A 9343-nucleotide genomic window follows, 5' to 3' on the forward strand; every position below is an offset into this window, starting at 1 on the left:
TATTCCTTCCAGAGAAAATTGCATCAAAATACAGTTTAGAACATTTTTTGTCAACAGTGAAAGTGAAGTTGGTCAGTTGTGTCTGATTCTTTGTGACCCCATGGATTGTAGCCTGCTAGGTTTCTCCATCTATGTGTCAACAGTAGGTTTCCTAATTTTGGACCTGGAAAAGACCTCCTTTTAATTCTGAGGAGGAGGTATTTTCTTCCCATGCCAACTCTATTCTAGATCTTAATCTCTCAGCATTACCTCTCCTTGAAACTCTCTGGAATATCAGACTGTCTTCCCACAGGATCTAAATGATGCAAAGTGAAATAAAGCCTGTGTCAGGGAACCTTTGATAAGAGTTATTGGGGGAAAAGCAGAAATGAATAGAGGATAACAGTGAGATGTCCTCCCAAGTGACGCTAGCGGTAAAGAACCTGCCTGCTAAGGCAGAGGCATAAGAGGCCCAGGTTCGGTCCCTGGGTTGGGAAGATTCCCTGGAGGAAGACATGGCAACCCACTCCGGTATTCTTGGCTGAAAGATTCCATGGACAGAAGAGCCTGGCAGGCTGTCGTCCATGGAGTCATAGAGTCGGACGCGACTGAGAGCAGCACTGCGTATGCATTTCTTTTACACAAAGGTGTTACATACTCTGTACCTTGTTTTGAGAAAATCAGGTAAAAACCTAACTTATATCTTGGATATTTTTATAGATTGAATTGGGTCTCCAAAAAGACATGCTGAACTCCTAACCCCCAGTATCTTAGGAAGTGACCTTATTTGGAAGTAAAGTCTTTGTAGATGTAAATAAAGTTAAGACGAGGTCATAGTGGAGTAGATTAGCCCTTAATCCAATGTGACTGTTGTCCTTATAGGAGGAGGACACACATGCACGGTGACACTGTGATGTGATGACTGACCTCAGAGGCAGACAATGGAGTGATGCAGCTGCAAGCTGAGGCATGCCAGGGCTTTGCTACAAATAATCACCAGAAGCTAAGATCAGGCAAGGCACCATTTTCTAAGTTTCAGAGGGAGTAGGGCCCAGCCATCACCTTGATTTTGGACTTCTAGCATCCAGAACTGTGACACAATACATTTCCATTGTTTTAAGCCACACGGTTTGTACCTCTTTTTTCCAACAGTCCTAGATCTTTCCAAATCAATGGAGAGATGCTTCATTCTATTTGACAGGTACATAGTATTTAACTGCATGGCTGGACAATGATTTACTTTTAATTTCATTTACTTCATGTATTAGGCCGTGCAGCACGGTTTGTGGGATCTCAGTTTCCTGACCAGGGACTGAACCCAGGCCACATCAGTGAAAGCTCCAAGTCCTAATCACTTGACCACCAGGGAATTCCCTGGACCGCAGTTAATTTACTCAGTTTTCTGCTGACGAACATTTCAGTTGTTTAACCTTGTCATTAGAAACAACACAAACCAAATAACTATATATATATATATATATATAGTTATATAACATAACTTATTATAACTTACAGCCATATTAACATATATTATATATACGGTATACTATAGTATAGTAGGGCTTCCCTGGTGGCTCAGATGGTAAAGAATCTGTCTGCAAGACAGGAGACCTGAGTTCAATCCCTGGGTCTGGAAGATCTCCTGCAGAAGGGAGTGGCTACCCCCTACAGTATTCCTTGCTTGGAGAATTCCATGAGCAGAGGAGCCTGGTGGGCTACAGTTCATGGGGTTGCAAAGAATAGGACATGACTGAGTGAATTTCAGAACATGATAGTATAGTAACATTAATAACTATATATTAATATATAACTATATACATCATATACTATAGTATGTGTGTGTGTGTGTGTGTATATATATATATATATATAATTATATATGTCATTTCAAACAAATGTGAGACTATCCTGAGATAAACACACAGGAGTGGTGGATACTTAAACTGAAAAAAGATGTTTTGTAAATGAACAAGAAATTATTATGACTTGAATAACCTTAAGTTTCCACAAATAGACAGTATAATAAAATTGTGCTTAAGCCAATAATGATGCTAAATGGCATAGCTTTGTCCTGACTTCTCCCCCATCTCTCTCCCTAACTGTCCCCCTGCTGTGTGACCTTTCAGACAGCCTCCTTTCTTTTCTCTGGATCTCTGCTGCACTTGAATTTTCAGGGTGTTTTGTTTTTTTTTTTTTCTTTTTTTAAATTGTTGTATAGTTGATTTACAACACTGTGTTAATTTCTACTGTACTGCAAAGTGATTCAGTTTTATATGTATAGTCACAGACACACACACATATATATATATACATTCTTTTATATATACTTTTTCATTATGGTTTATCACAGGATGTTGACTATATCCCTGAGCTATACAGTAGAATCTTGTTGTTTGAGTTTTTAGTATTTTAATGTTTATTTTAATTTTTAAAATAAAATTTAATATTTATTTCAATATTTTAGGGTAGATATGAGAATAAAATTACCAAAAAACTATAAGTGAAACTGCCCCATATAAAGACAGGAGTTTCTACGTTTTCGCCTGCTTTGATTACTTTATTATGCCCTTCAACCACACTCGATTCTCACTAACACACACACATAGCTGCAGTGGGTAATACCTGTGTCTCACATTTGTTGTCATGTATTTAGTAGTTTCTTACTGTCTCTGCCTTTATATTTGCCCACAACAGTTAGCCTACTGTCCTTTCCACAAATGTTACTACCTGACTTATAAGTATTACTCAGTTCTTTTGTATGCTAAACTTTTCATCAGTGACAATTCTCTATCTCCTGAAGGCAGCCTGAGGATTTACTTTTATGGAGTATAGTTTCTATGAACCTCATTCTTCCTGTTTCTTCTTTTCTCAGAATAGAATAATGGTTGGGGATATATATTTTTAACCAACATATTTAAAAAAATCAGTACGAGATACATTTAATTGTCACGGCTAATCCATGATGAGAGCCCCATAAAGGAAGGAGGTAATTCACCTTGATTTCCTAGATCACAAAGACTTTTCTTTCTAGAAAGGGTTTAGGATTGGGACTCTGGTCACATGGTTATTATTCTTAGTATCCTCAGTCATGTTGCCTGCCAAGAATCTATGGAGCTAAGAGTAGGCTGTTTATACGATATAATTGGTAAAGTGCTGGGAAGAGGCCTAAGTCTTTACAGGTCTCCCCTAGAGCATTCCAAAGTACTTAAATTCCTATCTTCAGAGTCAAAGCTTTCTCTTGCTCAAATGTAAATAGCCTGAAGGGATATCATAATAAACCATTATCAGAAATCAGCAACTCTCTGGAAATAGGTCTTTTAGATTCTTCTCCTGCTAACACTATTTGGCCAAGAAGAAAGTGAGAATTCAGCCAAGACGTTTTCACTCAAGTGAGCTGAGTCCTGTGCTATTGCTGTTGTCTTGAGGGAGAGAAGGCTGGCCGGGTACACGGCCCCCACCACTCTCTCCACTGACCAGGAGACCAGAGCTCTTTTGGAAAGAGGAACTACCGGGAATGGAGCGGCCTAGGGAACTGGGTTACTAGGACCTTCTTCACTTGTGTGCAGGGTCAAATGGATCATGAAAAGGTAGCTGTTAAGTTTTTCTAAACTTTCAGCATGACAAGTTGATGATTCTGGTAAAGCTCAAAATGGCATCTGGCAGGCAGAATGGTTCATCACATTTTTTAAAACATAATAATGTTGGAAGCATCTATTTTTTAACCAAGCTGTGTAGTGAGACGAAAGTATTCTGTACTTTTCTCCGTTTTCCCTTCTGCCCATTTCTTTGATCATGTGGGTCCACCGGTCTCCATCTACTGCCAGGGGCTATTTGACTTCCTTGATGAATATTTATGGATAACAAAGTAGTCACTATTTTCCACTGGGTCTTATTGATGCTAATTCCCAAACCTGAGATCTGCTTGGGGATTGACCGCCTGATTCGTTGAGATAGATAGGTGTTTGTCTGTCTCTCTTTTCAAGTCTCACATGACTAGAAAAACTGTTGGAACGAGGTGATCTAGGTAGACCTGTCCAGACTCTCAGCCACATCTTTTAAGAATTCACGTTCATTTCAGAAGCAGTAAAGAATTACAAATTGAAAAACTGAAAGTGCTCCATGGAGGAAATAAGTTACTTTGCTTGAGAACAGCCAACAAATTGCAGGTGCTTTCATAAATTAGATTTACCCATCGATGTTTCAACTCAAATATTACTTTCTGTTATTGATTTATTGAACTTGTCATATTATCTCTTTGTGAAATTTATCCATTATGAAACAATCTGATCTAAGTAAAGAACCCTCTGCTTCTTACAATAGTATTTTTATTCAGTTACTGGCCCTTTCTCTTCCACCTAAAAACATGCACAAGCCTCTCTCCATCCTAAAATTTAAAAAAATTCCTTCCTGGCGCTATTTCCTACTCTAGTGAATGATTCACATCTCTCCTCTTTCTGGTAGACTTCTTGAGAAGCCCTCATGTCCTAACTCCCCATTTTCTCTTTAACTGACTGCAATAGTAGCATTAATAACAACAATAGTTAATATTCCTTGAGTGAGTGATGTGCACCAGGCACTGTGCAGCTTCCATGTATTACCTGATTTACGTCTTCTAAGCATCCAATGCGGTAGGTATCATCAGGAGCCCGTTGATACAGATGAGAACACAGAGGCTTAGAGAATGTTTGTGTGTTGCTCACTCAAACAGTGAGTGGGTGGCAACAGAGCAAGTCTAGTTTCCTCCTGGAGATGCTGTCTATATCACTGCTGCAATGCACAATGTGCACTGTCTCTAACCACTTCTTGCAGCCAGTCATAGCCTAGTCATCATATCCATGGGTTTACAGTCAGTCTTCATTCTACTCTGTCTTCCCACAGCAGTTGCCACTGTTGGAACTTTGGACTTTTCTGCATCCTTCATTTCCATGATAATCTGCAATTGTTTCTTCTACATTTCTAACTATATGACTTCCTGATTTGTCCTCCCATTCTCTCTAAAATGTTGGACTTTCCTTCTTCTTTTCAATGTCTCCCTTGGGTGATGTCAATGACTCCTATGCTCTCAATGATCAGTTCGGTTCAAATTCCACTGTCCCTTTCTCTTGAACTCCAGGTCCATCTGTACTTATAGGCACTGCTGCTGCTGCTGCTAAGTCACTGCAGTTGTGTCCGACTCTGTGCGACCCCATAGACGGTAGCCCACCAGGCTCCGCCATCCCTGGGATTCTCCAGGCAAGAGTACTGAAGTGGGTTGCCATTTCCTTCTCCAGCTCATGAAAGTGAAAAGTGAAAGTGAAGTCGCCCAGCTGTGTCCGACTCTTAGCGACCTCATGGACTGCAGCCTACCAGGCTCCTCTGTCCATGGGATTTTCCAGGCAAGAGTACTGGAGTGGGGTGCCATTGCCTTCTCCACTTATAGGCAGTAGAAATACACAAATCAAATTTCATTCTATTTCCTTTTTGTTTTTTATTTTTATTAGTTGGAGGCTAACTACTTTACAATATTGTAGTAGTTTTTGTCATACATTGACATGAATCAGCCATGGATTTACATGTATTCCCCATCCCAATCCCCCCTCCCACCTCCCTCTCTACCCGATCCCTCTGGGTCTTCCCAGTGCACCAGGCCCAAGCACTTGTCTCATGCATCCAACCTGGGCTGGTGATCTGTTTCACCATAGATAATATACATGTTTCGATGCTGATCTCTCGAAACATGCCACCCTCGCCTTCTCCCACAGAGTCCAAAAGTCTGTTCTGTACATCTGTGTCTCTTTTTCTGTTTTGCATATAGGGTTATCATTACCATCTTTCTAAATTTCATATATATGTGTTAGTATACTGTAATGGTCTTTATCTTTCTGGCTTACTTCACTATGTATAATGGGCTCCAGTTTCATCCATCTCATTAGGACTGGTTCAAATGAATTCTTTTTAACGGCTGAGTAATATTCCATGGTGTATATGTACCACAGCTTCCTTATCCATTCGTCTGCGGATGGGCATCTAGGTTGCTTCCATGTCCTGGCTATTATAAACAGTGCTGCGATGAACATTGGGGTGCAGATCTTTCAGATCTGGTTTCCTCAGTGTGTATGCTCAGAAGTGGGATTGCTGGGTCATATGGCAGTTCTATTTCCAGTTTTTTAAGAAATCTCCACACTGTTCTCCATAGTGGCTGTGCTAGTTTGCATTCCCACCAACAGTGTAAAAGGGTTCCCTTTTCTCCACACCCTCTCCAGCATTTACTGCTTGTAGACTTTTGGATAGCAGCCATCCTGACTGGCGTGTAATGGTACCTCATTGTGGTTTTGATTTGCATTTCTCTGATAATGAGTGATGTTGAGCATCTTTTCATGTATTTGTTAGCCATCTGTATGTCTTCTTTGGAGAAATGTCTGTTTAGTTCTTTGGCCCATTTTTTGATTGGGTCTTTTATTTTTCTGGAATTGAGCTGCAGGAGGAGTTGCTTGTATATTTTTGAGATTAATCCTTTGTCTGTTTCCTTTAAAGCCTGTTTCTCCCTCTGCATTTCCTCCATCATTTAAAACACAGATTATCTAACATACAAGCTGAAGGATGGGGGAAAGGTTTTCTTTTTTTACATCTCTTTTTCACACCTGCATTTAATTGGTTACTATATCCTGTGTATTCTGATTTTTTAACGTAAAAATTTGTTCATTCATGTCCATTACCATTCCTGCTGCTTTAACTCAGACTCTTACCCTATCTTGTCCCTTTTGAGGTCAAGTAGTGTGTGTTGTACTTCATAGTAGTCCCTGCAATAGCTATAGCCCAATTTTGTACACAGATATAGATTATCAGGCACTTGTTCAGTGATAAAGTGAAAAAAAGTGAAAGTGAAGTGGCTCAGTCGTGTCCAACTCTTTGCGACCCCATGGACTATGGTCCACCAGGCTCTTCCATCCATGGGATTCTCCAGGTGAGAATACTGGAGTAGGGTGCCATTTCCTTCTCCAGGGGATCTTCCTGACCCAGGGATCGCACCCGGGTCTCCCACATTGCAGGCAGATGCTTTACCAGCTGAGCCACCAGGGATAGATGAATATCTATTCAACACGTAACATTTCATGAAGATTATTCTACTGTCTAATATTTACGTAGAACTTGCTCTCATCAGACATAATTCTAAATGCTTTAGCTGTATTAACTTAGTTAAACTTCACAAATTTCTTCTGAAATAGGTGCAATTATTAGTCCCATTTTACAGATGGGGAAACAGAGAAACTGACTTGCTCAAGTTTATACAGCTAATGATTGGCAGAACTGGAATAAGATCAGTCTGGCTTCAAATTCATGCTCTTAACCATTGTACTTCCCTGTTGTTGTTTAATTGCTAAATCATGTCTGACTGTTTTGTGACTTCGTGAACTGTAGACGCCAGGCTCCTCTGTCCACGGGATTTCCCAGTGGGTTCATATTTCCTACTCTGGGGGATTTCCCAGCCCAGGGATCGAATCCATGTCTCCTGCTTAGCATGTGGATTCTTTACCCCTGAGCCACCAGGGAAGCCCACTGTACTTTCTTATGTTTCCCTTTGTTCTGCCTCTGTGTATCAGACTGAGATCCCAATTATTTTCCATTAACAATTTTTATTTTTTTGTCCACTTCCTGTTAGATCTGATTAGACTATCATTATTTTTATATTGCAATTTGGCTGACAGAGAGGTTTTTCTTAGATTCAGAAAAGTGTCAGTAATGTCATTTTCTTGTTCACTGGCTCTTACAGATCAGCAGTATTTTCATTATGAAATTTCTTTGCAAAATCTTTTCAACAAGTGGGAAGCTGTTGAAGAGCGCAGGGAGCTCAGCTCTGTGATCTGTGATGACCTACAGGAGCGGAATGGGGGTGGGAGGGAGGCTCAAGAGAGGGCATATATGTATACTTACAGCTGATTCCCATTGTTGTATAGCAGACGTGAATGCAACATTGTAAAGCAATTATACTCCAATTAAAAACTAAATTAAAAAGGAATCTTTCAGAAATAGAAACTAGTCTACTGCAGACAGCCAATGAAAATATAACATCCAATACAAAAGAAAAATCTTTTCAAAAGGGGTATCCATTATATGAGCACTAGTTAACTAGAGCACATAGTACATACTTTCATTTCCCTGACTTCTTGGGTTCCCTCAAGGGAAGGACTAAGCGCAGGTCATTTTCTGGAGAGCTGACCCTCGGAAGCACGGTGCATGCTTCCCCGGAAGCATGATGCAGAGTGTGATAATGATGCCGCTCTGGGCTCAACCCCAATAGTGACCTTCAGAGAAGCCAGGTGAGATACACCTCAGAATCCTGGGCCTGGACGCAGCGCGGCTGCGGCACTTAAGACACCAGCTTCCCGTCCCCGAGGGTTGATGGGTGTCTTGGCGGCTTTCCATCTCCTTGACTTCTGGGTTGCAGGAGTCAGTCTTTGGCAGAGCAAACGCCTGTGGTGCTGGAGAACCGGGAGGAAGAAGAGAGACGGTGGTGGTGCTAGAGGTGGAAGCTTTTAGCTTGCTGCCAACTGTGCCTAAGGTGAACTCAAGTGGGTCTGGCAGGTATGGGGCGTGGCATCTACAGTATCTGCTACACCTGGTGAAAGTGAAGTTGCTCAGCCATGTCCGACTCTCTGTGACCCCATGGACTGTAGCCCACCAGGCTCCTCCGTCCATGGGATTCCCCAGGCAAGAATACTGGAGTGGATTGCCATTTCCTTCTCCAGGAGATCTTCCCGACCCAGGGATTGAACCTGGGTCTCCTGCATTGTAGGCAGATGCTTTACCATCTAAGCCACCAGGAAAATCCAAATCCTAACCTTCTCCACCTGGTGAAGGTTAGGATTAAGGTCAGGATTAGGACACTCTGATAAATTGAAAGGATTAAGACACTCTGATGAAGCAAAGAAAGAAAGGAGGGCACCAGCATCTATTTCTTCCTTTCTTTCCTCAGGATGTATTCAGTACCATATTTTGGCAATCCATGTATTAAACATTAGCGATAAAGTATAATTTCTTTAACATTTTGGGGCTTCCCAGGTGGTGTTAGTGGTAAAGAACCCACCTGCAGTGCAGGAGGCATAAAAAGACGCAGGTTCGATCCCTGGATTGGGAAGATTCCCTGACGGAGGGCATGGCAACCCACTCTAGTATTCCTGCCTGGAGAGTCCCACGGACAGAAGAGCCTGGCAGGCTGCAGTCCATGGAGTCGCAGAGCGCTGGACACGACTGAAGCGACTTAGCACACATGCAGTATTTTCTTCCCACATTGAGAAGATCATCTTGGATATCTCTTGGGAGCTTGCTAGGTGTTGCAGGCTCCAGCAGCCTTTGTGCTTCCAATGCAAAACTGTGGGTTTCTGCA

At 41.5% G+C, this 9343-nt stretch overlaps 1 non-coding gene across 1 annotated transcript; it reads right to left on the reverse strand.

Moving 5' to 3' along the window:
• Positions 1–8710: 8710 nt before the first annotated feature.
• On the reverse strand, positions 8711–8783 carry TRNAC-ACA (transfer RNA cysteine (anticodon ACA)). The gene has a single exon. It is a non-coding gene; the product is annotated as a tRNA-Cys (tRNA).
• Between the last annotated feature and the right edge of the window lie 560 nt (positions 8784–9343).

This window comes from Dama dama, chromosome 28 (genome assembly GCF_033118175.1).
Source record: "Dama dama isolate Ldn47 chromosome 28, ASM3311817v1, whole genome shotgun sequence".
NCBI classification, from domain to species: Eukaryota; Metazoa; Chordata; class Mammalia; order Artiodactyla; family Cervidae; genus Dama; species Dama dama.